This window comes from Thermobia domestica, chromosome 12 (assembly GCF_964235325.1).
Source record: "Thermobia domestica chromosome 12, izTheDome1.hap1.1, whole genome shotgun sequence".
Taxonomy (NCBI): domain Eukaryota; kingdom Metazoa; phylum Arthropoda; class Insecta; order Zygentoma; family Lepismatidae; genus Thermobia; species Thermobia domestica.
In genome coordinates, this window is record NC_137465.1 from 182,762,128 (window position 1) to 182,769,236 (window position 7,109).

At 37.5% G+C, this 7,109-nt stretch overlaps 1 long non-coding RNA gene across 1 annotated transcript; it reads right to left on the reverse strand.

Moving 5' to 3' along the window:
* Window positions 1–732: 732 nt before the first annotated feature.
* LOC145665822 (uncharacterized) lies at window positions 733–6,292 on the reverse strand. Its single transcript, XR_014127663.1, has 2 exons — window positions 5,955–6,292; window positions 733–1,349 (listed from the first exon to the last, which is right to left on the reverse strand). It is a non-coding gene; the product is annotated as an uncharacterized LOC145665822 (long non-coding RNA).
* Between the last annotated feature and the right edge of the window lie 817 nt (window positions 6,293–7,109).

A 7,109-nucleotide genomic window follows, 5' to 3' on the forward strand; every position in this document is an offset into this window, starting at 1 on the left:
TACCACAAATTGAACTAAGCCTTTTCTTATAAATTCTAAAAATAGAACAAGATACGACCTAACCTATACTACTTGTTACTACAACGAGAAATTCAAGAAAATTTTACATCAATAAAGAATTATTTGTCGAAGCATATTTACAAACAGGGGTGAAGTCTTCTAGAAGAAATAGCTTCCTCTCTACGACTCTCATACAAAGCAGCCTGGTAGTTCAAAATTATAGGTCCGCTCTTGCTGGCGATTGAAAACGTAACGAAGTGACGCTCCCGCGTATCTATATGGGAGAACTGGACATTTCCTTTCATTTTCACACTTCTTTGTATTAAGGAGTTTCGCATGTATTTCGAATTTCTGTAGTACTCTTATAACAATAGCTGCACGCGACATCGGATCTCCACGTTAAAATGTTTCCTACCATAGCAATATTGTCGACCATCTTTTCTACATTACGTTATATATCATTGATGCAGCCATAAGCACCTATAAATTGGTTGTTACGGTAAGCAACTATGCTCCATGTGTTTCAACCCAAGAGTACTGTTCTCGCAGAAGACAAAGACTCTGTCTTTATTTTTTTTCTTGCTTCTACGCTGCGCTTTCAGAGAGAGAGAGTTTTAAAACTTTATATATGTTTTAATATAGTATTTAATAGTTAGCGTATCACTGTAACATTGAATCTATATTGAGATTAATATTCATAATTAATAAAGCATTGTTTATTTACCTCCTTCACAAAATTACCATATACATAAAAACAAAATAGCACATACATAAATCGACCTAAATCTAAATTATTGCTTCCACAACTAATCCTTTATTTTAAATACATATGCTTATAATTAAAATATCTATATGTAAATTATGTCATTAACATATATGTAAATTAGCGAAAATATAAATATGCAAAATATATTTAAATATAATTTTGTATGCTCGATACAGCTCCTTGCAATTCCGGATTCTACAGAACGCTTTCTGGTCGATTTGCAGGGTGGACGCATCACTGAAGTACTAACTTCTGCGCACATTTCCTTTCGGGTTGATGGACGACCAGAATGAGAGGCATCCAAAATACTTCATAGGCGAAAGGTGTTTCTTCTCCCATGTGATCAAAGTCTGACGACTTTGTGGTTCCTTACCGAACTGTTCACTAAATCTATCCGTCAGCTGCGACATATTTTCGTTGTTGTGCTTCCGTTCATGGACCTCCAATAAGCGCCTCTCCAAAGTGAAATCACTGGTATCTGCCATTAATGTTCACCAATACGGAAAGTCGAGAGAATGAACTGGTCAACGCACAGACTTTATTTTTCTCCATCGTAAGCAATCACGTGTCAAATCACGTAAACCTGTAAAAGAAAAAGAATGATTGAATATTAAACAAGATATTATAAAACTGAACAAAAATATGTAAATAATATGCGTATTGATTCTGTGTTACCTTTCATTTCCATGTTAAAACATTTCAGGTAATTTTAACTTTGTATGTAACTATTCAATTCTGAACACGTATGTAACTATTAAATTCTTGAATGCATAAGATATAATTTTTCCAGATGTTTAGTCTGGAAGAACAACGCGGACCGTATGTCACCCAGATCCCGAATTATACGGCGGACGGTGACGTAAAACTTATTTTCGTTCCGAATATATCATCGACTTAACGGTACATTAGGCTGTCATATCTCGACGTCATGATGCAGCTGCGAACTACACACTTATGCTTGTAGTCATGGAACATGTTGTATAAGAAAGGAAGTACTGCAAATATGCTATTAACACGCCATATCCTACAGTTTCAACGCGGCGAATTTCGTACTGATAACTGAAGTTCAGTGGATACATCGAATAGGTGGCCAATATGCAGAAGAGATGGGACAGTATAAACATTACCCTGTAATAAATTTATCATCTCAAGAACACATTTCATCTTCACTCTAATATCTCTACTAATACCCGAAGTGGTAGAAATCTACTACCACTTCCGGTTTCAATACAAGAAATATCACGCTATACAAACCAAACTTCTTCACGTGATGTACATATGACACTGCTACTTGATTTGTAATAATACTATATACTACTCATTAAACTTATCTATGTTTTTAAGTTTCTCTTCGTTCTAGCCCAGTTAGCCAACAAAGATATGATACATATTGATTTGAAGACGTTTTCTTTACCACATTCATCACCATGTGTATCACAATTGATACACATAGTAGATTCCGTGAAGAATATGTGTTTAATTTCTGATACAACCAGGTTTATGTTATCAACATGTGTATACGATTTGATACACGAGCACGTATATTTAGCACGACATATTTGTAGCCTGGGCCCGGGTGAAACATGCTAAAGCAGTAATTGTGGCCTGAGATGAATACTCTGCTTTTAGTGGGTAAGATTTCTATCCAAACTTGGGTAAGACTTCTATCTTAAGACTGCTCTAAATATCAAATTTGGCCTGGAGGGATAAGTTTTACAAAAACTGGACTGGCGATGAATGTTTTAATGATAAGGATAATACAAAATAATATAATCACTTGTAGTTTGGAATTCATTAAGCTATAGAAGGTAGTATCATTGAAGATGCGTGTGCAAGACTTGGCGTTGTTAATCGCGTGTTAAGAGTTAGGTGCGGAGAACTGAGTTGTGTTTAACTTTATTTCTAATAGCGGGCCGTGTGATTCTTAAGCTGTGAATATTTTATTTAAACATCGGATGCGGTGGCTCAGTGATAGAACATTCACCTCTGGTGCATGGGATTCTTGGTTCGATCCCAGCCTCCGCCAAGTGAGCTTTGTGGTGGACAAATACCGTGTACATGCGTTTTCTAGGGGTTCTCCCGTTTCCTCCCACTTTCTTAGTTCCACTATCTTCATTCTTTGTCACCATCACCGTCCCCTTTAGCATAGTCGGCATCACCATGGGAAGTAAAACTCTAAAATTTGATTTTATTTAATTAAACTCCCGATATTTATTACTTTTAATTTCTTCGATGTTAGCGGCAACGATAAGAAGTTTTATACGTAGTATTTGCCCAGTGCTAACTTTGAGACTCCCGAAGTTTGTCTAATGATTCGCTCTACTTGGGAAACTGGAGTCTAAGAGTAAAAAACAGCATATTGTGTGTGTGTGTGTGTGTGTGTGTGTGTGTGTGTGTGTGTGCGTATGTGTGTGTCTATACAGGGCCGGCCTTAGGAGGTGCGGGGCCCGATTGGAAACATTTTGCGGGGCCCGATTGGAAACATTTTGCTGGGCCCCAGGTTCACAACTAACTTGCACCAACGACTGTAGAACCGTATATATATAGTGCTGGTCTAGTGGTTATATCCGTTTCCCTTTATAACGTTTTACCATCTGCAAAATGTTCTGCTGAAAAAGCTCCCTCTGTTCATTGCTTATAGCACCTAATTTTTCAGAGAAATAACTCAAATGAAAATGCAGACAGTGAACGAATTTTAAAATACATATTTCACCCTTGGGTCTCGCAAGTTTTCAAGTTTCTCTACCAATATTTCATAGTTTTCTTCTCTTATAAAGCCCGTCTCACATGGATCTGAACTAAGGCCTCAATCCAGGCTACAACTTAACAGTGTTGCTTAACTCAAACTTCCATACAATTTCTTTTATCCTGAGGTGATGTAGGGGTCTCAGACGATCCTTAAAACTAGGTAAGTTTTACCAGCAGAGCCTCTCGTGGTCGGTGTATTAAACAGACAAAAGCACTTGAAGAATGTGTTACGCACAGGGAAATCAACTGTCGTAATTGTAAATATTATTGTTTATCTATTTCAGAATATGAGTTCATCCGAAGATGAAATAACCGTATCAGTAATATCTGCTCCGTTGTTGAGACAAAATCCGCCCTGCCCCCCCCCCCAAAAAAAAAAACGAGAGAGAAAGAGTAAAGAGGAGCTGCTGGTCAGTGAGTGAATTCTTCACCCAATAATGCACAGTAAAGCACCGTATTTTCAATGGTGAATAATGAACTACATACAGAAGACCGTTCCTACAAAAATATAAATCTACAGAGTGGACTATTCAGAATTCCACATGCTATTGAAATTAGTAACTCCGAAAGTTCTGCAGCGAGATACGAACAAGAGGGAGTCTGCATCAGCTGAAAAAATGTCTGTAGATCCTTGTATCCACCAGATTGTAGAACTGAAAATCAAATGACTTGTTCACATATGTAAATGAGGACAGTTATCAGGCGCGGAAAGCTAAAATAAAGAAAGAGCAAATTTCTAGTATAGGTACTGAGTGTATCCGTTCAGCTCACTACCCACAAAAAATGCCCACATAACCCATAAAGTAAACTTATACCGCGCCGGGAGCTCCTCTCATGCACTACACCCGGACTTTCTGTATTGTGCCAGCATTGTAGAACTGTTCCCTAAAATTGCACGACGGCCACACAACATTGATGACAATTAACTCATTGTTTCTGTTCCTGGTGCTGGTTTACTTTTCGCGTACCACAACTGAATTTTATGTTTATATGTGTAGAATTACTAGTGTAAAATTATTACAAATGCTTTACGACGGATAAAATCAGTGAGTTCATATGAAACATACCTGTATAAAAACTATTTTCCACCGGCCGTGAATTTCTGCACAAGTGTACAGAAGTATTGTGTTTACAGGTGAAACGCTACTAGTATAAAACCATGACAAATGCTATTGAAACTCATATCACTGCCAAAACCCATTCGTTTCCACTACCCTCGCTTATGCGGATACCCACCTTCACTGACGCACCCCCTCGCTAACATTCCCCTCCCCCAGCTTCGGTTAGATAGCATTCGTGCTTTTTAGTGGCGACCTAGCGCAGGTTGTTTTGTGTGTTTTGGGCTGTAGTTTTTATGCATGCATCCGGACGCTGTATTTATATGCAAATAGTAAAAGAATTATAATTTTTCAACAATTGCTTATGATACCCCCTTGAATTTTGACTACGCATTGTGGATATTTTAATGTCGCCCAGCACAAATTATTTAGAAAACAATAAGAAGGAAATTAGTAAAGGAATTCTAATTTCTGAACAATTATTTCGAGTGGTGCGCCATAAGTAAACCTGTTTTCGTTTTTTAAAACATGTTATATTTTTTGGTATACAAGTTGCACAACATACTTAAATAATCTATTTTTATTCTTTTAAAATATTTAATTACATTTGTTCACACCTGTTGTGTTCGGGCGGACACTACTTACTTCACTGCGTACCTTCTCTAAGGTCTTTATTCTTGCAGCTTTCTAAAATAATATAAATCGGGCTTCACATTATCTAAAAATTCATATTTTTCATATTATTTTATTAATATTCTTAATGTTTCTCTAATATTCTTTAATATTAATAATAATAATATTAATAATATTATTAATGACGAAAACAAGCCATAACAATCAGGGGCGGACTGGCAACCATAGGGCCCACCCTGCTAAACTGAAATGAGGGCCTACTGTATAAAAATGTAAAAAATGTACTTGGCATTCTTCATATGTATTACATATAAAAGTCCATCTTCGAACCCATAAATAGTATCCCATATGTTCATACAAAAGCAAAACATTAATTACAAAAAATCTGAAGTAGGAACATTTTAATATTAACTCATACAGTGTGTAATTGGCATTATCATTTTTTATTGTAAACACACAATACCGGAATTGGTGCTTTCAGTTATTTATATTGGTGTTTGACCCGAGCCGACCCGTGTCTCAAGCAGGCTTGACTCGACCCCTGACCCATGAAAGCCTGATCTGACCCGTTTGAAAGCACTACGCGGCAGCAAACAGTTCAGTTAATTTCGTGTTCGCCTGTTAAAGTTGTGTAATTTCAAGTAAAAATAGCCATAAAAGATAAGCTACAATTGACTGAAATCATGCAAAGAGGTGATGTATACATTATAATTTATAAACACCTTAGACAGAAAAACAAAAAATAATACCTGGCAACTGTCCTGCAGTACTCGAATGAGTCACATCACGCTCATTTGTTTCTTGGGGCTTCACAGATTCAAATAGCCTACGTTGTTTTTGGTCAGATGCAGCTTTTTGTAAATCACATCTTCGTTTGTGTTCTCGCTTTTTAGCACCATTTTTTTTTTCAGTAATCTTACAATCACTCCTACCATCCATACTGACACAACCACATTTGTCTTCCACGACAAACGACACGTAACTGGTGTTCCAATAATTGAATTGCTGCTATCGGATTTGCTCTTAGATATAATACACAAATAAAACACGAGCCGAGGGCAGCAACTTCATAGTAATTGTTTGAGGTTTGTATAAAACAATCGTTGATAGTGGCAACTAATTTCTTTTCGCTTTACCGCACTGAAAAACAAACAAACAAAAAAAAAAAAAAAAAAAAAAACAACGAAGCTTGATCCGATTTCTTTCTTCGAAGCTTGGTCTGAGGACAATGCAGTTCAAAAGCGTTCCAGCTCCACCTCCACTTTCCACAATAACAATATCTACGAAACTATTGTTTCTTTAAAACATCGCCACTCGCCGGCTTGTAAAAGGACCGGAGTAGGCAATGGTATCCAAATCCAATAACAGCCTGAAATCTACTGTGTTTCTTATATTTAAAAAGTAGTAGTTAACGTGCTCGTTTTTAACAGTTGCTGTATCACAAACCACGTAATGTTTTTGGTCGTGATTGTCTCATAGACGGAACCTTTTCAAATCGATAAACGTGAAGATGAATAAGGTCTGTTCATGAAAGTTTAACTTTACGTCTTTTTTATGCAAAACACAAATTTGCGGGAGTTACCCTGCCATATTTTTGATGCTGGTAGGTTTAATTGAGCACATCTTTTTAAAATTGGTGGAGGGGGCCCACCTGTTTGGGGGGCCCGCCCTGCATTGGTGGGGTGCTGACTGCCACGGGTGCTGACTGCCACAGCCAATTATTGGTGCTGATTGCCACGACCGACGCTGATTACCAATATCAAGGTGCTGACTGCCACGATGGCGTGCTGACTGCCACGAGCCTGAGAGAAAGTTGCTAGACGTAACATTACCGGACGCCAAGAAGCATGAAAGAAACTAGATGATCCTGAGGATCGTGTTGTTCAGACCAACACCTAACAAAG